Source organism: Gorilla gorilla, chromosome 12, assembly GCF_029281585.2.
Source record: "Gorilla gorilla gorilla isolate KB3781 chromosome 12, NHGRI_mGorGor1-v2.1_pri, whole genome shotgun sequence".
NCBI classification, from domain to species: domain Eukaryota; kingdom Metazoa; phylum Chordata; class Mammalia; order Primates; family Hominidae; genus Gorilla; species Gorilla gorilla.
The window spans coordinates 81,649,701-81,674,388 of NC_073236.2; the positions used below are offsets into that span (position 1 = coordinate 81,649,701).

General features: G+C 38.2%; 1 protein-coding gene and 1 long non-coding RNA gene across 5 annotated transcripts in view; both read right to left on the minus strand.

Moving 5' to 3' along the window:
• Positions 1 to 24,688, minus strand: part of VRK2 (VRK serine/threonine kinase 2) — a 112,732-nt gene that overhangs the window by 37,827 nt on the left and 50,217 nt on the right. The window lies entirely within an intron of this gene.
• LOC129531824 (uncharacterized) lies at positions 466 to 23,502 on the minus strand. Its single transcript, XR_008677252.2, has 3 exons — positions 4,927 to 23,502; positions 1,628 to 1,749; positions 466 to 654 (listed from the first exon to the last, which is right to left on the minus strand). It is a non-coding gene; the product is annotated as an uncharacterized lncRNA (long non-coding RNA).

Consider the following 24,688-nt stretch of genomic DNA (forward strand, 5'->3'; position numbering starts at 1 on the left):
TATCTATTAAGAGGAAATTCTGCATTTGAATTTTAGTTTAAGTTTTTGGTTTTAGGATAGGCTCAGTAAGAGATATTTTAAACTTTAAAATATAAACAGCACAGAGTTTTCTTCATTTGTTGGAGTAACTTGCAAGGCTGTCTGAAAACAAATATTTCAGTTTGTCTCTCTCTCCCACAGATGCTGTTTCTTAACATGGCCTCAGAAGTAATTGATCTCTCTGCCCTAACTTAACTAGACATATCAGGATCAGATATGGAACAGGTTGCTTGCTTTCACTGTGTCTGACGCATTTTTGTCTTTATTTCAAGAACTAAACAGGCTTCACATTACAAAGCAGATATCAGAAAAATGAACATATTGGTAATTACACAAATGGAATTGTATTTTAATAGTTTACTATTTTAAAAAAGAGCTATCAAGAAGCTGTTTTATGTACTCACTAACACAAAGAAATAAGACTTAAATTTTATGAGGTGCCTACTATGCACCAAGAAGTATGCTAAGTGCCTTACATCCGCTGATGCTGTAAGTCCCCTTATCTCCATTTTATTCATCTGGAAACTGAAGTTTAGTGAGGTTATGTGGCTTGTGTAGTAAAATGAAGTCAGGAATCTATGGCAATTCTGACTCTAGAGCTTTTACTCTCAATCACTGTCAAAGGGCAATAGTACCAGACAAGTTAAAAACATAAGACTTTATTCGAGACTACTGCAATAGGAGAGAGGCAAGTGCAATATAGATGAGTCTTTGAACTAAACTTCAGTGAAAGAAAAGGTGGGAGTTTTAAAGCACTGGGGTGAGACAGTAGAAAAGTACCAGAGGATGTTACAGCAAGGCTGGTCAATGTGATCATGCCATCTATGTTTGCTAACTGGTACTAAGGCTCCTACCTCCCACAATGACTAATATCCTGCAAAGGAATGACCATCTTGGGTTATACAACTGGCAGGTGGCTGATGGAAAACTTGTATCTCAAAGGGAAAGAAAAGAATTTTCAATTTCAAGTATTCTTAAGTTAATGCTCTAAGAAAAGAGACGTCAGGGGCCTACAGTCAGGAAGAAGACTGTCAAGTTGTGTCAAGCTAAGGGGAATATGAAGGCTGTCTTTGTCATCACTAAGCTACAGGCCTCTGGGTTGTGCTAGGTTGCTCAAACCTTGAAGGGCAGTATAGGGTTTACATTTAATATAAAGATGAAAACCTGGCCAGGCTTGGTGGCTTATGCTTGTAATCCCACCACTTTGGGAGGCCAAGGTAGGCAGATCACTTGAGGTCAGGAGTTCAAGACAAGCCTGGCCAACATGGTGAAACCGCATCTCTACTAAAAATACAAAAATTAGCCAGGCATGGTGGTGCACAGTTGTAATCCGAGCTACTCGGGAAGCTGAGGCAGGAGAATTGCTTAAACTCAAAAGGCTGAGATTGAGTGAGCCGAAGATTCTGCCACTGCACTCCAGCCTGGGCAACAGAGCAAGACTCTGTCTCAAAAAAAAAAAAAAAAGAAAGAAAGAAAAATAGACAAAAAGCTAACAATACAAAGTAGTCATACATTAGCTATTTACTGACTGTTTCAGTCCATGAGTATTTCAGACCTAAAAACATTTTACAACATGCATGGGTGCAACCTTGAGGAGCATGCACTCTAAGAAAGAAATCTCTCCAACAACACTTGCTGTTTTCCAACCAATGAGAAATGTTCTTGGAGGTCTTCGTAGGATTCAAGTAGGATTCAAATAATCACGAAAAGCTATTGAAGAAAACAGCAGAGTTGAGACTCCTTTAGCAAAATGAACAACCATCCATCCCCATCCTCAACCTTCATATAAACCTTTTTTTCCTAGTTTGGACTTTTATCCACTAGCTTAGCATACGGTTCAAAATATTTATATAAATATAAATATAAATATAAAATAATATAAATATCCTTTAGAAAATTCTACAAAATATTCTCTAAGATTCTCATGGAAGTTTTGTTACTAGTATATATTAATATATTTTTAAAATATAGATTATGGGGCACTACCAAAGAGATCTAGGAATGACTGCCTTTGGTGAGTAGAAACTATACATAAGAAGTCAAGTCACTAATCTGTCCCAAGTAATCAAAATGTTGACAAATTAATTTGACCTGTTGGGGCTCAGAAAATAATATTCCAAATTACAGCACTTTGGCATGCTAAAAGCTTTTTTTTTTTTTTTTTTTGAGATGGAGTCTCGCTCTGTCACCCAGGCTGGAGTGCAGTGGCACAATCTCGGCTCACTGCAACCTCCGCCTCCCAAGTTCCAGAGATTCTCCTGCCTCAGCCCCATGCCTGGCTAATTTTTTTTTTTTTTTTTTGTATTTTTAGTAGAGATGGGGTTTCACCATGTTAGCCAGGCTGGTCTCGAACTCCTGACCTGAAGTGATCCACCCACCTCGGCCTCCCAAAGTGCTGGGATTACAGGCGTGAGCCACGGCGCCCAGCCAGAATTTTAAATTAAAGGAAACTGAAAGGCCTCAGAAATAAGCCTCAGAACCAAGATCTCTCTCCGTACTTCTGCTCGCTGTCTCTGTTAGGCCTCTGAGCCCAAGCCAAGTCATCGCATCCCCTGTGACTTGCACGTATATGCCCAGATGGCCTGAAGTAACTGAAGAATCACAAAAGAAGTGAAAAGGCCCTGCCCCGCCTTAACTGATGACATTCCACCATTGTGATTTGTTCCTGCCCCACCTTAACTGAGTGATTAACCCTGTGAATTTCCTTCTCCTGGCTCAGAAGCTCCCCCACTGAGCACCTTGTGACCCCCGCCCCTGCCCACCAGAGAACAACCCCCTTTGACTGTAATTTTCCATTACCTTCCCAAATCCTATAAAACGGCCCCACCCCTATCTCCCTTCGCTGACTCTCTTTTCGGACTCAGCCGCCTGCACCCAGGTGAAATAAACAGCCATGTTGCTCACACAAAGCCTGTTTGGTAGTCTCTTCACACGGACACACATGAAATTTGGTGCCGTGACTCGGATCGGGGGACCTCCCTTGGGAGATCAATCCCCTGTCCTCCTGCTCTTTGCTCCATGAGAAAGATCCAACTACGACCTCAGGTCCTCAGACTGACCAGCCCAAGAAACATCTCACCAATTTCAAATCCGGTAAGCGGCCTCTTTTTACTCTCTTCTCCAGCTTCCCTCACTATCCCTCAACCTCTTTCTCCTTTCAATCTTGGCGCCACACTTCAATCTCTCCCTTCTCTTAATTTCAATTCCTTTCATTTTCTGGTAGAGACAAAGGAGACACGTTTTATCCATGGACCCAAAACTCCGGTGCCGGTCACGGACTGGGACGGCAGCCTTCCCTTGGTGTTTAATCATTGCAGGGATGCCTCTCTGATTATTCACCCACGTTTCAAAGGTGTCAGACCACACAGGGACACCTGCCTTGGTCCTTCACCCTTAGCGGCAAGTCCCGCTTTTCTGGGGAAGGGGCAAGTACCCCAACCCCTTCTCTCCTTGTCTCTACCCCTTCTCTGCTTTTCTGGGGGAGGGGCAAGAACCCCTCAACCCCTTCTCCTTCACCCTTAGTGGCAAGTCCCACTTTTCTGGGGGAGGGGCAAGTACCCCTCAACCCCTTTTCTTTCACCCTTAGCGGCAAGTACCGCTTTTCTAGGGGGCAAGAACCCCCAATCCCTTATTTCCGCTCCCCAACCTCTTATCTCTGTGCCCCAATTCCTTATTTCCATGCCCCAACCCTTTCTCTGCTTTTCTGGAGGGCAAGGAACCCCTACCCCTTCTCCGTGTCTCTACTCTTTTCTCTGGGCTTGCCTCCTTCACTATGGGCAAGCTTCCACCTTACATTCCTCCTCCTTCTCCCTTAGCCTATATTCTTAAGAACTTAAAACCTCTTCAACTCTCACCTGACCTAAAATCTAAGCATCTTATTTTCTTCTGCAATGCCGCTTGACCCCAATACAAACTTGACAGTAGTTCCAAATAGCCGGAAAATGGCACTTTCAATTTTTCCATCCTACAAGATCTAAATAATTCTTGTCATAAAAGGGGAAAATGGTCTGAGGTGCCTGACGTCCAGGCATTCTTTTACACATCAGTCCCTTCCTAGTCTCTGTGCCCAGTGCAACTCATCCCAAATCTTCCTTCTTTCCCTCCCGCCTGTCCCCTCAGTCCCAACCCCAAGTGTCGCTGAGTCTTTCTAATCTTCCTTTTCTATAGACCCATCTGACCTCTCCCCTCCTCACCAGGCCAAGCTAGGTCCCAATTCTTCCTCAGCCTCCGCTCCTCCACCCTGTAATCTTTTTATCGCCTCCCCTCCTCACACCTGGCCCAGCTTACAGTTTCCTTCTGTGACTAGCCCTCCCCAACTTGCCCAGCAATTTACTCTTAAAAAGGTGGCTGGAGCCAAAGGCATAGTCAAGGTTAATGCTCCTTTTTCTTTATCCCAAATCAGAAGCATTTAGGCTCTTTTTTTATCAAATATAAAAACCAAGCCCAGTTCATGGCTTGTTCGGCAGCAACCCTGAGATGCTTTACAGCCGTAGACCCTAAAAGGTCAAAAGGCCATCTTATTCTCAATATACATTTTATTACCCAATCTGCTCCCGACATTAAATAAAACTCCAAAAATTAGAATCTGGCCCTCAAACCCCACAACAGGACTTAACCTCACCTTCAAGGTGTACAATAATAAAAAAACAGTTGCAATTCCTTGCCTCCACTGTGAGACAAACCCCAGCCACATCTCCAGCACACAAGAACTTCCAAACGCCTGAAATGCAGCGGCCAGTCGTTCCTCCAGAACCTCCTCCCCCAGGGGCTTGCTACAAGTGCCAGAAATCTGGCCACCAGGCCAAGGAATGCCTGCAGCCCAGGAATCCTCCTAAGCCATGTCCCATCGGTGTGGGACCCCACGGGAAATCGGACTGTTCAACTCACCTGGCAGCCACTCCCAGAGCCCCTGGAACTCTGGCCCAAGGCTCCCTGACTGACTCCTTCTTGGCTTAGCGGCTGAAGACTGATGCTGTCTGATTGCCTCGGAAGCCCCATAGACCATCACGGACGCCAAGCTTTAGGTAACTCTCAGAGTGGAGGGTAAGTCCGTCCCCTTCTTAATCAATACGAAGGCTACCCACTCCACATTACCTTCTTCTCAAGGGCCTGTTTCCCTTGCCTCCATAACTGTTGTGGGTATTGACAGCCAGGCTTCTAAACCTCTTAAAACTCCCCAACTCTGCTGCCCACTTAGACAATACTCTTTTAAGCACTCTTTTTTAGTTATCCCCACCTGCCCAGTTCCCTTATTAGGCCGAGATATTTTAACCAAATTATCTGCTTCCCTGACTATTCCTGGACTATAGCCGCATCTCATTGCTGCCCTTCTTCCCAATCCAAAGCCTCCTTTGCGTCCTCCTTTTGTATTTCCCCACCATAACCCACAAGTATAAGATACCTCTACTCCCTCCTTGGTGACCGATCATGCACCCCTTACCATCTCATTAAAACCTAATCACCCTCACCCCACTCAACGCTAATATCCCATCCCACAGCACGCTTTAAAACGATTAAAGCCTGTTATCACTCGCCTGCTACAGCATGGGCTTCTAAAACCTATAAACTCTCCTTACCATTCCCCCATTTTACCTGTCCTAAAACCAGACAAGGCTTACAAGTTAGTTCAGAATCTGCGCCTTATCAACCAAATTGTTTTGCCTATCCACCCCGTGGTGCCAAATCCATATACTCTCCTATCCTCAATACCTCCCTCTACTACCCATTATTCTGTTCTGGATCTCAAACATGCTTTCTTTACTATTCCTTTGCACCCTTCATCCCAGCCTCTCTTTGCCTTCACTTAGACTGACCCTGACACACATTAGGCTCAGCAAATTACCTGGGCTGTACTGCCGCAAGGCTTCACAGACAGCCCCCATTACTTCAGTCAAGCCCAAATTTCATCCTCATCTGTTACCTATCTTGGCATAATTCTCATAAAAACACACATGCTCTCCCTGCTGATCATGTCCGATTAATCTCCAAAACCTCAATCCCTTACAAAACAACAACTCCTTTCCTTCCTAGGCATGGTTAGTGTGGTCAGAATTCTTACACAAGAGCCAGGACCACACCGTGTAGCCTTGCTGTCCAAATAACCTGGCCTTACTGTCTTAGCCTAGCCCTCATGTCTGCATGCAGCGGCTGCCGCTGCTTTAATACTGTTAGAGGCCCTAAAAAATCACAAACTATGCTCAACTCACTCTCTACATTTCTCATAACTTCCAAAATCTATTTTCTTCCTCATACCTGACGCATATACGTTCTGCTCCCTGGCTCCTTCAGCTGAACTCACTCTTTAAGTCCCACAACTACCACTGTTTCTGGCCCAGACTTCAATCTGGCCTCCCACATTATTCCTGATACCACACCTGACCCCCATGACTGTATCTCTCTGATCCACCTGATATTCACACCATTTCCCCATATTTCCTTCTTTCCTTTTCCTCACCCTGAACACACTTGGTTTATTGATGGCAGTTCCACCAGGCCTAATCGCCACACACCAGCAAAGGCAGGCTATGCTATAGTACAAGCCACTAGCCCGCCTCTCAGAACCTCTCATTTCCTTTCCATAGTGGAAATCTATCCTCAAGGAAATAACTTCTCAGTGTTCCATCTGCTATTCTACTACTCCTGAGGGATTATTCAGGTCCCCTCCCTTCCCTACACATCAAGCTCCAGGATTTGCCCCTACCCAGGACGGGCAAATTAGCTTTACTCAACATGTCCCGAGTCAGAAAACTAAAATACCTCTTAGTCTAAATAGACACTTTCACTGAATAAGTAAAGGCCTTTCCTACAGGGTCTGAGAAGGCCACCACAGTCATTTCTTTCCTTCTGTCAGACATAATTCCTCAGTTTAGCCTTCCCACCTCTATACAGTCTGATAACAGACCAGCCTTTATTAGTCAAATCAGCCAAGCAGTTTTTCAGGCTCTTAGTATTCAGTGAAACCTTTAGATCCCTTAAGGTCCTCCGTCTTCAAGAAAAGTAGAACGGACTAAAGGTCTTTTAAAAACACACCTCACCAAGCTCAGCCACCAACTTAAAAAGGACTGGACAATACTTCTACCACTTTCCCTTCTCAGAATTCAGGCCTGTCCTTAGAATGCTACAGGGTACAGCCCATTTAAGCTCCTGTATAGACGCTCCTTTTTATTAGGCCCCAGTCTCATTCGACACCAGACCAACTTAGACTGTGCCCCAAAAAAACTTGTCATCCCTACTATCTTTTGTCTAGTCATACTCCTATTCACCATTCTCAACTACTCACACATGCCCTGCTCTTGTTTACACTGCCGGTTTACACTGTTTCTCCAAGCCATCACAGCTGATATCTCCTGGTGCTATCCCCAAACTGCCACTCTAAACTCTTGAAGTAAATAAATAATCTTTGCTGGCAGGACTATGCTGAATCTCCTTAGGCACTCTCTAATCAGATGTCCTAGGTCTCCCAATTCTTAGACTTTTTATACCTGTTTTTCTCCTTCTCTTATTCCATTTAGTTTTTCAATTCATACAAAACCGTATCCAGGCCATCACCAATCATTCTATACGACAAATGTTTCTTCTAACAACCCCACAATATCACCCCTTACCACAAGATCTTCCTTCAGCTTAATCTCTCCCACTCTAGGTTCCCACGCCGCCCCTAATCCCGCTTGAAGCAGCCCTGAGAAACATCGCCCATTCTCTCTCCATACCACCCCCAAAAATTTTCACCGCCCCAACACTTCTACACTATTTTGTTTTATTTTTCTTATTAATATAAGAAAGCAGGAATGTCAGGCCTCTGAGCCCATGCCAAGCCATCGCATCCCCTGTGAGTTGCACGTATACGCCCAGATGGCCTAAGTAACTGAAGAATCACAAAAGTGAAAAGGCCCTGCCCTGCCTTAACTGATGACATTCCACCATTGTGATTTGTTCCTGCCCCACCTTAACTGAGTGATTAACCCTGTGAATTTCCTTCTCCTGGCTCAGAAGCTCCCCCACTGAGCACCTTGTGACCCCGCCCCTGCCCACCAGAGAACAACCCCCTTTGACTGTAATTTTCCATTACCTTCCCAAATCCTATAAAACGGTCCCACCCCTATCTCCCTTCGCTGACTCTCTTTTTGGACTCAGCCCGCCTGCACCCAGGTGAAATAAACAGCCATATTGCTCACACAAAGCCTGTTTGGTGGTCTCTTCACATGGACCCACATGAAAGTCTCTATGGTCCTCTTTCTTTCCAGAAGCAGCAGGAGGGGCTCTCTCTGAAGTTCCATCATCTGATTTAGGGAAGTTCTTCCAGAAGAAATGCAACTGTCTTTTTTTTTTTTTTTTTTTTGAGAGGGAGTTTCGCTCCTGTTGCCCAGGTAGGAGTGGTGCAGTGGCACAGTCTCAGCTCACTGCAACCTCCGCCTCCCGGGTTCAAGTGAGTCTCCTGCCGCAGCCTCCTGAGTAGCTGGGATTACAGCCGTGTGCCACCACGCCCAGCTAATTTTTGTATTTTTCGTAGAGACGGGGTTTCACCATGTTGGCCAGGCTAGTCTGGAACTCCTGACCTCATGATCTGCCTCCCTTGGCCTCCCAAAGTGCTGGGATCACAGGCGTGAGCCACTGTGCCCGGCCTAGAAATGCAATTGCCTTAAAACTCCTTCCCTAGGAATCTCATCAAATAACCAGGAAAGATTAGTCACCAAAGAAAAGACTAAAAGTCATAACCACACCCAGACAGGCTTTTATTCTTCTGAGGGCAGTTCCAAGAGATTACCTAAAAGACTTTATCTACATATTAAGACAACTTGTGTTCATAATGAAGTTCCACCCTTCAGCTTCCCACAATGTGCTGCAATGTCCCCCAGAGCTCAGAACAACTTTGTCCGAGGCCAGTAGTCTGTTGTTTGGGCTCATTCACTTCCCCTAAAAGTCATTTGCTTCTAAAATTGCATATACTTCCCCACTTCCCTCTTCCATATGAAGAGGGTATTTAAGCCTCAACCATCTGGACCTTCTTTGAGTCTCATATTTTCAGGACTCCCGTGTCCATGTACATAATAAATTTGTAGGCCTTTTTTTTTTTTTCCTGTTACTATACTGTCAGCTCATTCCAGTGACCCTTCAGAGAAGCGTGGAAGAGAAGTTTTCTATCCACCCCTACAGACTACAATTAGGTCACAATGAGAGTTCTACTAAGATAACTCAGTAGAGAAAGACAGTCTAGAATTTTGCTAGACCAAAGGAGATGTGGGGGAGGGAAGGCTAGAAAATACCATCAAATAAGTAAAGGAAGGGAAGAAATGAAGTAATATCTTTTGAGGTTCTATTATCTAATAATCACTGGGCAAAGTACCTTTCTCAAATTATTTCATTAAACCTAGACAAACACATCCAGCCTGGCAGCACTGGTTTTATTTTACATATAAGAAAGCTGAGCATCCCAGCAGTTAAATAACTCGCCCAAGTCACAGAGCTTGTAAAGGATGAAAGAAGGATTCGAATCCTGGCTGATATGACTTCCAAATTCCATTCTCTTTTTTCAAAAATACAATATAGAATTAAGGGTTCTGTCAACTTCTGAAATTATGTTGAAGTCAAAAATGAGTTTGTGCAGAACTAAATCTATAGTAGGGGTCACAGTCTAGGTCCTATTTTTATACACCCTAAAGCTAAGAATAATTTTTACATTTTATAGAATTGTAAAGGGAAAGAAAAAGAGAAGAAAATGTAACAGAGAACCATATGTGACCCACAGAGCTCATAAAAGCCTAAAATATTTGCTATCTGGCTCTTTACAGAAAAAGTTGCCAATCTATAATCTAAAATAAAACTTGTTTTGGTTCAAATTTTTTTATATATTACCTTTTTTTTTCTGTGAAATCAAAAACAAATGGCTAATATTTTTCATTTTAATTGTAAATATATGTAATACCCCTAGTTTTAAACAGGCCTGTCTATGGAACTCAAGATTTATACCAGGATCAGGTAGGTGTGATTATTTGCGTTGTAGTAAGACTAGCCACAGGAATATATAAATAGTTACTCCCTATGCATTTATTTTTATATTTTTAAAATAGAGATGGGGTCTCACTTTTTTGCCTGGGCTGGTCTTGAACTCCTGGGCTCAAGCAATCCTCCTGCTTCAGCTTCCCAAAATGGTGGGTTACAGGCGTGAGCTGCCACGCCCAGACTCCTTAATGCATTTCAAATGATTGTCCTTTTATGCACTTTTTCTGAATGTAGCCATCATTTCCCTTCTCCATGAGTACAAGGGACAGCCTTACCTGCTTCCCTTCACCTTGACACAGAGATTTTTCTATTCCACTGTATTGACTCTCACATGGTTTTCTTGCCTTTCTTAGACATTACATTTTTTTATAACTTTGTGAGGTAGATAGGGAAGATGGATGTCATTATCGACATTTAACAGATGAAAAATATATTCCCAAACAACGTAAGCCACTCAACACTCACTAAGGCCAGCCAGCCTGTCCAAGGGTTTTGTTATTTTAGTGAACTTCTCGACTCCTCCAATAAACAACTAATTTTAACTAACGCTTTTACAGGCTTTCCATTTTGATACTTTGTGATTGAAAAGGTAGTGTTGCAGCCACTGAGGTGTAATCCCATCAAGAAAGAAGTGGCCCTTTACTTGTAAGGAATGCAATAAGTCGACACCCACTAGGGGCAGGACCACTGGGTCCTACCACAGCGTGTGCACCAAGGCCACACTCTTCCTGGGCAGTTGATCATGGAGAGGGTGTGACTATTTCTACATAGCTGGGGTCTCTCCTAATGCGCAAGCTTTGCTCTGGAGCTCCCCAATGTCGGGAGCGGGCACTGAGATTTTGTCAGATCTGCATCATGTCTGAAGCTCTCCCTCCTCAATTCTGCCTCTGGTTCCCTTTCCTTTCACAAGTGTCAGATCAACATCCCGCTCTGGAAGCCTTCCCTGTTCAATCCTGCTTCCTCCCCTTTTATCTTACATGGGCATTAGATTTCCTGCCTCCAAAAAGCCCTTGCCCTCCTAATTCTATCGCAGTATTAGCCTCCCCAAGAACCCCATTCTTGGCAAACAAGGTAAGGAAATTGAGGAGAAACAAAAAAGTACTGTATAATAATATAAAGCACAAATTTGTATCAAAACACAGTAGCATCTGTGAGGCTACATATATTTTTAACAGATATGAATGATTCTTGTGAACATAAACATGCTGCTGCTGCTTCATTCCATGCTTCATTCCCTTTTTGTCATATAGTTATTTTCGTAAATATGCATTTGACTTATTAAGATTTTTGCATTATGGTATGTTATTGAAAAAATAGGAATATATTATGCCCTATTAAAATAAATGATTGCTTTCTGTTTTGAAGAAGAGCCTTTAAAGTTGCTACATACATGTATATACATGTTCTCCCCAATTTATGACAGAGGGGTCAATAAGTCACAGCCTTGATTAAAGAATAGAATGAAGATGAAAAGCAAATTAGCCTTTGAGTATGATCATGAAAAACACAAGTTTCATATACTAAGCAGCCCGTCTAGAAAATCACCTTCATATTTCACCTGGCCAGATCACCTTCCTATTTCACCTGGCCAGATTTGTACACAGGTATGCCATATTCCCAAGTTCTATACTTAGTTAAGCCTGTACTTCCAGTCTTCTTTGCTTCCTGATGCTTGCAGGCTTTTACACCGCTTTATTTTTCCAGATGGATGGGTAAAGCTAATGATTAAAAAAAACCCTGTGATTTTGTGGGCAACAGAGTTAAGACCCCATCTCCAAATATATATATATGTATTTACATACAGAAAGAAAGAACCCTGTGAAATCCTCTCTCTGGTGAGTTATAAGAGAAGGGCCTTTATATGTAGAACCTGAAATGGTTTGGCTGTGTCTCCACCCAAAATCTCATCTTGAATTGTAATCTGAATTGTAATTCCCATGTGTTGAGGGAAGGACCCCTGGGAAGTGATTAGATCATGGGGGCGGTTCCCGCATGCTGTTCTTGTGATAGTGAATGAATTCTCCTGAGATCTGATGGTTTTATAAGGGGCTTTTCACCCTTTCCCTCAGCACTTCTCTCTTGCCAGCATGTGAAGAAGGACATATTTGCTTCCCCTTCTGCCATGATAGTAGTTACCTGGGGCCTCCCCAGCCATGCAGAACTGTGAGTCAATTAAACCTCTTTTTTTTTTTTTTCATAGCAGTATGGGAATGTACTACTACAGATCCTTTTAAGCACAAGGCAATTTACTGGGTTTTCACCTTGTCCACATGAATTTGCTATTTTAACAATGTACAAAGTTATTTAGCTCATTTAAATTTATGCTTTGGCTCCACAGTTAAAGGCTGTAGGCTCCTAGGGGTTGAGGGACCGGGATAATGTCATATATACATTTTTGTATCCGTAACAGCACCTACTCTAAGGCCCTTTGCACAGTTGGTTTGAATAAATTAACTGATTTAACTGATAATAATTAGACAAACTGAACTAAATTTTTTTAACAGATACCTGAGTGCCAAGCTTAACAGATACCTGAGTGCCAAGCATAATAAACAGGAAATATACACTTCAAAAAAGAAAGAAAAAGAAAAATGAATGCATACTTATCAAATACTTGCTGTCAGAGCATTAAATACTTTACATAAGTCAAATCATTTAATCCTCATGACCCTAAGAAGTTATTTTAAGATCTTTTGAGAATGAGAAAAAAGGATGAGTAAGGGTAGGTGCTCTATGTAAAACAAATAAATTCTAGTAACTGGCAAAGCTGAGATTTGAACCTAAATCAATCTGACCAGAAGTTCGGAGTTATTTTCCATATGCCTCACATAGCAGAAAGGGAGATGGCATAAGCACATCTACAGGCCTAGAGGTAACATATACTCTGACAAAAGCATAAAAGTCTATGAAATTTTACAGCAAGGAAAGGCTATTTCTAACAGGGAGACCCAGAGAAAGAAGCAACATTTAAGTTGGGTACTGAATAATTTCTAAGACTTCCACAGATGGAGACAGGGAAGAAGAAACATACAAGAGGGCAACCAGAGCATGTGTCAGTGTGTGCTGAGGGCGGAGAAGTTGGTGGAAACACAACACAAGCCAGGAAAAAAAAAAAAAAGAAAGAAAGGTTTGCATCAGTTTCCAGAGAGCCTTGGAAACCATGCTAAGAAGGTGGGGCACAATTTTTGTAAGCAAATAGATGTCATGGAAGGTTTTTTTTGGCAAAGAATAATAATATCAGCACTGGCAGCATCATAAGGAGGAAATGGATGCAGAGAGTCCATTTAGGAGAATATAACAATACAGGCAATCAACAGGAACTCGGACTAGGACAGTGGTGAGCAGAAGGGAGACAAAGAAGAGATCCACAAGTTACTGGATAAGAGGGTTGAGAGAAAGAGAGTCAAAGACAACTCTGAAAACAGTGTAACTGGCTGAGTAAGTGATGATTCAATAAATAGAGAAAAAGAGAGTAAGAAGAGGAAGGGGAGATTTGGTAAGAAAATGATTCAATCACTTTTGTACCAAAAGCAAACTAGCTGACTGGTGACTAACACCCTAATCCAACTAGTTCCTGGTTTGTCCGTTTATGGAGGACTGAGTGACAGAGTAAAAGTTGATGGAAAGACGTAAAGGGCCTCTTTCCCAACAAGGGTAAAATCTGCTGCTTTCCTGCTTCTCACGCAACCGAGAATCCTGAGTAGCAAGCAGCCAGACTGGCTCAAATGGAAGCATTTCTCAATGCTTGATACGATGTTGATATAAGAAGTAGGAGAATGTAAGCTGAAGACAGGGAGAAGAACATTTGGAGCTGGCAGAGAAAGAAGCAGGACACTAATGTGAACAAATGTCACTGTCCACTGGGATGTGACCACACATTAAATCACATTTGTTCACTATTTTATGTCCACAATGAAGATTCACATGAGAGAATAGATGCATATACAGCTCTCAAAATGAGGTCGCTTATGAAGAACAATATTAAGTAAACTAATTTTTCCTGTTGTACAATATACCACCTTATAATTTAGACAATTTTGTACAATTAAATCTTTTTAATTAGCACACCTTGCTGTAATGAGAAATGTGTCCATTAAGGTCTCATAATGACAGACTGATGAAAATTATACTAGGAAGACAGTCACTATTCATGACTTTTAAAAATGGCAAGCTAGACACCACTTTTTAAACTTCATAAATTGTTCCAGAAAATATCACGCATAAAGAGAGAAGACCTTGAAACTGAATGGATTCACAAGAAACTGAAAAAGGCCAGTTACTTTGCAATATGAACAGCATTGTAGTTAGCTGTTTTACAAAAAAATAAAAGGTCTTCAATCAATAAAAAAGAAAAACCCACTGGGAAGAGTATATATATGTATTCAGCAACTTTAAAGCTTTTCTTTAAAACAAAAAGCCATCATTTATCTTATTTGAATAGGGAATAATATTTTCCTATTTTTCCACAAGATACCATAAGGCAAAAATCTTCACAATAAATTACATGCATACTTATGAAACCACTATATGACCAAATGAAGCAGCAACATGTTTATGTTCACAAGAATCACTCATACCTGTTAAAACATGGATGTAGCCTTAGAGATGCTACTATGTTTTGATGCAAATTTGTGATTTGTATTATCATATAGTACTTTTTTGTTTCTCCTCAATTTCCCTGCCTTGTTTGCCAATAATAAAACCCTACAAATGATACTAGTGCTTTATCACAATTCCGTGTAGACAAAGTAACAGAACCTTAAAGAGGTGCTGGCTTACTTTTCAAATATGAGGTTTATTAAAATAAGCATGAAGATATAGTGTTCAAAACTACAGTTTATCTTTTATCTTTTAGTGAGCTGTAAAAAGCAGTTTCTGTTTTGATGGAAGCAACATGTGCTTATCCTTAAAAATAATCTGCTTTGTATGTTGGATCATTTTTTCCTCCTAGATCTTATAACTATCTATTCATATTTACAAACTGAAAATTTTATCCTTTCATATTTTTTGAGAGTGAAAGACTTAGTGACATGCTCATGAAGTCATTATATTGGATAACCACCGGAAAAGCTGTGCCTCTATTACTGCGTCATTCCATCTACTGCCCCATTAGGACCAAGACTATGACTGCCTTAAATACAGCCATAAATTAAAGTATCAAAACAAAACCTTGATGTATATTTAGTAATATTCTAAATGATAATAGCATTTTGACCTCATGATCTGCTTTTCTATTCTAACCTGGTTCTTTTAGCAAAACATCAAAGCCTGTTTGATTAAATAGGACTGTGACTTAATAGGCTTTCCAGACTTCTGGGGAAAATTCCCTCAATAGTTCATAGGCTAGCAGTTGCCTCTTTACTAAAAATACCTTCACCTATTATAGAAAATCTTTCCAATTACAGTCTATTTCCAACTTGTCCTTTTGACACAAGTTCTCAAGGATTATAAGAAAAAACCTATGATACTCTCAATTTCCAATCTAATCAAGACACACAACCTGTGTGTGTATATTAACAAAATTAAAAAAGCAATGGAAGAGGGGAATCTGGATTGCATTGGCTTAATGGTCTTCCTCTTTGTCTGATTCAAATCTGAACCTAATCAAGACTTTTCAGTATATCAGTAAGCATTATCAGAGCTTGGTATATCTGTAAACAGCAGACACTCACAAAATGTTAGCTGATATAATTTGACTGTCATTGGTATATTATAAAAAGGTTCAACATACATAGGTTGTGTCTACATAAAACACAACTAACCAGCATTGGAAGTAGCCTACTTGGTTTACACTAACTACATATTCTATTAAATTCAAAGATAGTATTTGAGGTCACTAGCAATAGTGCTACCTGCATAGCCCCTTGGAGTTCCATGATTTTTAAGAGCCAGTAAAAAAGGGCACCTTTTAATTCATTTAATTTACACAGTTCAAGGAGTAATTCAAAATTCAGAAATGCCATTTTCCCACACTAACTGAAAAAAAAAGCCTATATGTAACAGTTTGTGAAGCAGGATGCTCAAATATTTTGGTCATAAATTGCTCTTTGGTCATGTATGCATCTGGGTTTTAGAAAACATGTTATTTTTTGTCTTTCTCATAATAGCTACTCTGATTGGCATAAGATGATATCTCAGTGTGGTTTTAATTTGCATTTCTCTGATGATTAGTGATGTTGAGCATTTTTTCCATATATTTATTGGCTATTTTTATGTCTTATTTTAAACGGTATCTGTTCATGTCTTTTGCCCATCTTTCAATAGGGTTTTTTTTTTTCTTGTCAAGTTCCTTATAGATTCTGGATATTAGCCCTTTGTCATATGCATTGTTTGCAAATATTTTCTTCCACTCTGCAGGTTGTCTGTTCACTTGGTTGATTGTTTCTCTTGCTGTGCAGAGGTTTTTCAGTTTAATTAAATCCCACTTGTCTATTTTTGTTGCTTAAGCTTTTCAGGTCTTAGTCTATAATTATTTACCTAGACCAATGTCCACAAGAGCTTTCCCTTGTTTTACTTCTAGTATTTTTTATAGTTTCAGCCCTTAAATTTAGGTCTTTAATCCATCTTGAGTTGATTTTTGTATATGGTGAGAGATAGGGGTCCATTTTCATTATTCTGTATATGGCAATCCAATTTTCCCAGCACAATTTATTGAACAGGGTGTCCTTTCCCCAGTGTGCATTTTTGTTGACTCTATCAACAATCACTTGGGTGTAGATATGTAGCTTTATTTATCGGTTCTCTATTCTGTTCCATTGATCTATGTGTCTATTTTGATACCAGAACCATGCTGTTTTGGTTACTATAGCCTTGCACTATAATTTGTGGTCAGGTAATGTGATGCCTCCAGCTTTGTTCTTTGGGCTTAGGGTTGCTTTGGCTATTCAGGTCACCTTTTTAGTTCTATGTGAATTTCAGGATGGTTTTGTCTAATTCTGTGAAAAATGATGCTTGTATTTGGATAGAGATTGCATTGAATCTGCAGATTGTTTTGGGCACTGTGCTCATTTTAACAATTCTTCTGATCTATAAGCATGGAATGTTTTTGCATTTGTTTGTGTCATCTACAATTTCTTTCACCACTGTTTTGTAGTTTTCCTTGTAGAGATCTTTCACTTTCTTGGTTAAATATATTCTTAGATTTTTATTTCATTTTTTTAGTTACTGTAAATAAAATTGCCTTTTCGATTTGGTTCTTAGCTTCACTGTTATTGGTGTATAGAAATACTACTGATTTTTATACATTGATTTTATACCCTCAAACTTTGCTAAATTCATTTATCAAAATTAAGAGTTTTTTGCAGGAGTTTTTAGGGTTTTCTAAATATAAGCTCATATTGTTGGCAAATAGAGATAATTCGATTTCTTCTTTTGCAATCTGGATGTATTTCATTTCTTTCTCTTGCCTGAATGCTCTAGCTAGGCTATCCACTACTATGATAAATAGGAGTGGTAAAAGTGGGCATTCTTGTCTTATTCCAGTTTGTAGGGAGACTGCTTTCAACTTTCCCCCATTTAGTATGATGTTGGCATGTATGGCCTTTGTTATTTTGAGGTATGTTCCTTCTACGTCTAGTTTGTTGAGGGTTTCTATCACGAAGAGATGCTGAATTTTATCACATGCTTCTTTTCTGCATGTATAATCATATGGTTTTTGTTTTTAATTCTGCTTATGTGATGAATCACATCACAAGAATACTTGCATCCCTGGAATGAAACCTATTTGATCATGGTGTATTATCTTTTTAATGCACTGTGGGATTTGGTTTGCTAGTTTTTGTTGAGGATTTTGCATCTATGGTCATCAGGGATATTGATCCAACGTTTTCTTTTTTGTTTTGTCCTTGTTTAGCTTTGGTATAAGGGTCACACTGGCTTTGTAGAATGAACTAGGGAGAATTTCCTCTTCCTTGATTTTTTGGAACAGTTTCAGTAGGATTGGTACCAGTTCTTCTTTGTACTTTTGGTAGAATTTGGCAATGAATCCATCTGGTTACTGGCTTTTTTTGTTTGTTAAGATTTTTCTATTACCGATTCTATCTCACTACTTTGTTATTGATCTCTTCAGGATTTCTATTTCTTCCTGGTTCAATCTTGGGAGGTTGTATGTTTCTAGGAATGTATCCATTTCCTCTAGGTTTTCTAGTTTATAAGCATATAGTTGTTCACAGAAGTCTCTGATGATCTCTTGCATTTCTGTGGTAGTAGTTGTAATGTCTCCTTTTTAATTTCTGATTATGTGTATTTGGATCTTCTCTATTCTTGGTTAGTGTAGCCAGTAGTTTATCAATTTAGTTTTTCTTTTTAAAGAACAAACTTTTCATTTTGTTGATTTTTTTTATTTTAATATTTATTTATTTATTGGTCTCAATTTCACTTAGTCCTGCTCTGATCTTTGCTATTTATTTTCTTCTGCTAGCTATGGGTATGGTTTGTTCTTGTTTTTCTAATTTTTTGAGATGTGATGTTTGGTTAATTTGTGATTTCTTTTTTTGAAGTACACACTTAAAGATATAAACTTCCCTGTTAGCAGTGCTTTTTTCTGTATCCCAAAGGCTTTGGTATGTTGTGTCTCCATTTTCATTCATTTCAAAAATTTTAAAATTTTTATCTGAATTTCATCATTGATCCAAAGATCAGTGAGGAATGTGTTGTTTAATTTCCATGTATTTGTATAGTTTCAATAATTACTCATGGTATTAATTTCTAGTTTTATTCCACTGTGGTCTGACATGACTCTTGATATGATTTTGATTTTTTAAAATGTATTGAGGCTAGTTTTGTGGCCTAACATACAGTCTATCTTGGAGAATGTTCCCTGTGATGATGAGTAAAATGTATATTCTGCAGCTCTTGGAATATCTGTTTCATCCTTTTGATCTAATGTTCAATTAAGTCTAGTTTCCTTGCTGATTTTCTGTCTCAATGATCTGTCTGGTGCTGTGAATGGGGTGTTGAAGTCTCCCATTATTATTGTATTGCTATCTCTTTATTTAGGTCTCGTAATATTGTTTAATGAATCTGGCTGCTCCTGAGTTCAGGGCATGTATATTTACGACTGGTATAGCTTCTTGTTGAATTGTTTTATCATTATATAATAACCTCCTTTGTCTTTTTTTTTTTTTTTTAACTGTTTTTGATTTAAAGCCTGTTTTATCTGATAAAAGCATGGCTACTCCTGCTTGCTTTTGGTTTCCGCTTGCGTGGAATATCTTTTTCAATCCCTTGGCCTTCAATCTATAAGTGTCTTTACCAGCAAGGTAAGTTTCTTGTAACTAGTATATAGTTGGTTCATTTTTTAAAAAAAATCCATTCTGGCATTCTGTGTATTTTAATTGGAGTATTTAATCCATTTATATTCAAGGTTAATATTAATATGTGAGGGCTTTTTCCTCATGATGTTTTAACAGCTTTTGAGAAGGTACAATTCAACCCACAGCAGTTCCCATTGTCAGTTTCTCTATGTGAATGTGATAACAGAGTTTTCTGCAAGGAAATAGTCATAATGGCTATATTAAATAGTAAAGATCTTTTGACACATTGGGTAAATCTTTCCCAACGGGAATTTAAGAAATCTACAAATGACTTAGTTACTATACCTGGCTATATACAGTATATCCAGCTCTACTTGGTTGGCTTGACCTGTTACTCCTGAACATTGATTAACAAATTCATTTATGCATTAATCTATTTAATTTCTCATTGTGCCCTCATCACTTATTGAATGCTTATTATGTTTCATGCTCTATACCAGCTTCTGGAAATATAAGTTGAAATAAACACAATCCCTGTTTTCCTATTTATAAGATAAGAAACATGCTCTCCTGATGTACATATATATCAAAGAGATCACATTCACCTGGTTCGATACCAGCAGTTTCCTAAATCAGATTTTAGCTAACAACAACCAGTTCTACCCAGTGAGTCAGACAGAGGCTATGATAAAAGGGACCAAAGAAATCACATGATCTAGGCTGCTGGATTTACAGAAAGAGAAAGTGTGGCACAGAGAAGTCCACTAAAAAAAGTCACAAAAAAAAGAAAAAGAGAGCTTAAGTACAATTAGAATAATTAATCTCTATTTCTATATTCTCATATTTTAGGATAAAGAAGAAAATGGAAGATAAAACTGTACCTGACATTAAGGAATGACTGTGAAGTTTGTTAAGAGTAGTAATCACATTCTGATAATATAGTGAATTGTCCTTCAGTTTTTGGAGATGCATACATACTAAAGTATTTAAGTAAAATGTAATGATATCTATAATTTACTTTAAAATATTTCCATCAAAAATAGATTAAAAATTTAAAAGTGATAGTCATATGGAGTTCTCTATTTTTCAGTATGTTTAAAAATTTTCAAAATAAAAAACTGAAAAAATCACATTGTTCTGCAGGGAAAATTATATATCTAACAGCTTCTTACTTGCCTCGGAATCTTACGAGCACTGGAAAAGAAGCCTCACAAAATATTTTAAATATCGAAACCATGGATTCTAAATCATAATTATTATGCTGTTTTCTTCAATATTTTCCATCCATCACTACCCTCCAATAATAATAAGACTCTAGTAGCCCATATTCAGATAGCTATCATTTACATAGGATTTCAAAACAAGAATTTTTTAATATGGCTCTAATCTGGTTTGGCCCATGTTAAGAATATATTTGGACAATAGGAACACTATTAACCTAAAAAATGCATTTGATTAAACAATTTTAAAATACTTTAATAAACAAATTGATGTTTAGTAAAATAGCAGTATTAACACATTACACAAAGTTAGATGGAAATAAAATTTAGCATATAGTTTATTTTTCTTTCAAAAATAATACTGAGAGAAACTTAAAACAGTTTATAGAACTGATTCACGAAATCTAGATACATAGCAAATTATCAAAGTTCAAAAACAATGTATTCATATGACAGTTATACTGAGACAGAAAAATTAAGTGAAAGTATATAATTTTAAAATAATCCTATTAATGTAAAACTCATAAAATATTAATTTTAAAAGTCCAAATAATTAAAATCACAGGAACTATTTCCAAAGTCTCTTTGCTTATCTGAAAATATACAGCAGAACCTCACAAGGAAGGAAAGAATAACATGCATGTTAATCTATACTATAACGCTATCCACATAAACCCTATCCACTTTAAAGGAGTCTCACCAGCTATACCACCTAGTAATATTATAGTATCATTAAGCTAAAATATATAACACTATTCTGGAGATAATAAAATATAGATATTACAGTAAGTAAATTTTATATTGTTTATATATAGAAGTGATTAAAACTAAATTTTATAGATGTTGAACACAAGAAACACTACTTCTAAATAGTGACCATATTATGTGCACATTCCATGCAAAATTCTTACAAACACATTCACACTCCATTTTACAAGCAACCTGGATTGATAAATGGATTGTGTTAGAATTCCCTTCAGCAAACAGTAAACAAGCGGATTTAATGAGGCTTATGACCCTGCCCTATGAATATCCTAGGAACTGTGAAAGTAAGTATTTTGCCACCAGATACAGGTCAGGTATTACAACTCCTTCTTCCAGATCACTAAATTTTTTTCTACTTTTCAACCTCCTTAACTGTACAACAATAGGCAAGACACTTTGGAAACACTATAAGAAACATTACCTTCTGCAATGAGCTTTAAGTATTTGGAGAACACATTTTCATAAAATCATAGAATTTTAGAGCTAGAAGGAACCTTTGAGATCACTTAGTTGAAATCTCATATTTTATACACTAGAAAGCCAAAACCTATACAGGTTAAGTAATTTGCAATTCTGCTTAATGGCAGTGCTGAAACTAGAACCTAGTCTCTTGACTCTTAGTCCACCACAATCGCCAGGAATCAAGAAGGCACTGTGACAAGTGTTTTTAAAGAACACAGGTATACTAACATTCACATGTTGACATGAAGAATTATTCTCTACCTGTGAGGGCCATCCTCTTTGACCTAGTAGGCAGCTTGAGAACAGAAACACATGCAGCATAATGGGGCAAGGAGCTCTACAATCAAGGTATTCCTGGCAATGAGATGACAGATATTGCATCAAGACTGGCCTCATGCCTTAAGCAGTCAATAAAGTATTTCTTAAAGGGTTATAGGAAAGGAATACAAATACACATGCTGCGAGGAATATAAAACAAGTATATCTCAGGAGTTCATTCTAGTTCAGAATGTAAGACAACACGAAGGCAAGTGAGACCTGAGCACTCACAGGCTTAAAATATACATTAGGAGCTACAGGAAATTAGAAAAAGGAAAAGCTCAGTATAGACTAGAATCATTAAGAAAGGCTTCATATAAGCTGTTGCATGAAAAGAATATGTCTCTGATAAACAAAGAGGTGCCTTTCCAGATGTGAGCATCTGCACCACTGAAATAAAAGTTGTAATCTCAAACTGCATCAACTTCCTCCAAGTGACACTGTGAGATATAGGCAAGTGGGCATTACTCAAAACACCACTATCATTTTTGATAATTCCATTATAAGTAAGGAAACCAGAAGGATACATTTGTTTTCCAAATACTAGATCAGCCCCTATAAGGCCACTGTTCTAGTTATCGATTGTGCAACACCATATCATATTCCAAAATCAGCAAGGTTTCAAAGAGAGCTTAAAAATTTAGGTTAGGTGGTCCAAGAGGATAATATCTACCTACCTATCAATGAAGCACAAATTTGTAATTATAAACATAATATTATTAAAGCATACAACATAATGCCTAACACAATAAATGACCAAAAAGTTAGTTAAAATGGATTTTTGTTGTCTTTTCTTAAGACGTATCACTTCTGTAAGTACATGTTTCTTAATATAGTCATGCATTGCTTAATGACAGGGATATGTTCTAAGAAATGTATTGTTAGGTAATTTCATCATTGTATGAACATACTAGAGTGTACTTACACAACCCCTGATAGTACAGCCTTCTACACACCTAGGCTATATGGTACAACTTATAACTCCTAGGTTACAAACCTGTACAGCATGTTACTATAGTAAATACTGTAGACAACTGTAACACAATAGCATTTGTGTATCTAAATATATCTAAACATAAAAAGGTATATTAAAAGTACCATATAAAAGATTTGAAAATGATACAGCTGTATAGGGCATTTACCACGAATGGAACTTACAGGACTGGAAGTTACTCTGGATGAGTCAGTGAGTGAGTGGTGAGTGAATGTGAAGGCCTAGGACATTACTGTATGCTACTGTAGACTTATAAAACACTGTACACGTAGGCTACATTAAATGTGTTTACAGTTTTTTCTTTCTGCAATAATAAATTAATCTTAGCTTACCATACCATACTTTATAAACTATTTATTTTTTTAAAAACTTTTTGACTCTTTTGTCATAACACTTAGCTTTAAACAAACATTGTATAGCTATACAAAAATACTTTCTTTATATCCTTATTCTGTAGGCTTTTTCTATATTTATTTTCTTTTTTATTTTTTTAAACCTTTTTGTTAAAAAATAAGACACAATCACACACACATTAGCCTAGACCTACACATGGTGAAGATCATGAATATCACTGCCTGCCACATCTCATCCCCCTGGAAGGTCTTCAGGGGCAATAACATGCATGGAGCTGTCCTCTCCTATGATAACAAACAATCTTCTGGAATACCTTCTGAAGGGCCTGTGTGAGGCTGTTTTACAGTTAACTTTTTTTGATATAAGTAGAAGGAATATACTCTAAAATAATAATAGTATAATAAATAAACATATAAACTAGTAACATAGTTGTTTATTATCATTATCAAGTACTATATAGTGTACATAATTGTTCCGTGCTATACTTTCATACAAAGAGCAGCACAGGTTTGTTTATACCAGCATTACTGCAAACACATGAGTAATGTGTTGCCCTATGGCATTACTATGGCTGTGATATTACTAGGCAACAGAAACTTTCCAGCTCCATTATAATCTTACAGGACCACTGTTTTATATGTGGTCCGTTGCTAACTAAAACATCATAATATGGTACATGACTGTATAATTTAATTTTAAATTTTAATTTTTAATTTACATTTTTAACCAAACCAGTATAGGGGACAAACTACATTTCCTCTGCTAAATATGATACAACTACTGTTGTTGTAACAAGTACTACAATAAAAATTACAAACTTTCATAAATAGTCCCTCTCCCCCTAAAAAACTTGAAAGATTAAAAAAAAACACATAAACAAGATGAAAACACAGCAAATATAGTAACAAATGTATACCAAATAACAGCAATAATTTTTATTAAAAAAAAACTATAGGAGAACAAGGAGACAGAGAGAAACACTAATAAGAGTAGACGTTTAAACACCACTCTTAGTACAAAACAGCTTAGGTGGACAAAAAGTAAATAAAGATATAGATGACATAAACAATACAGTGAATAAGGCAGATCTTTTGGATTTTTGCTGCATTTTACAAAAGTAAATAAAGATATAGATGACATAAACAATATAGTGAATAAGGTAGATCTTTTGGATTTTTGCTGCATTTTACACTCTGAAAATAAGACTACCTTTTTCTCAAGCAAACATGGAAGACTGACAAAAACTGATCAGCTTTTAAGTCACAATTAAAGCATCAGTGCAT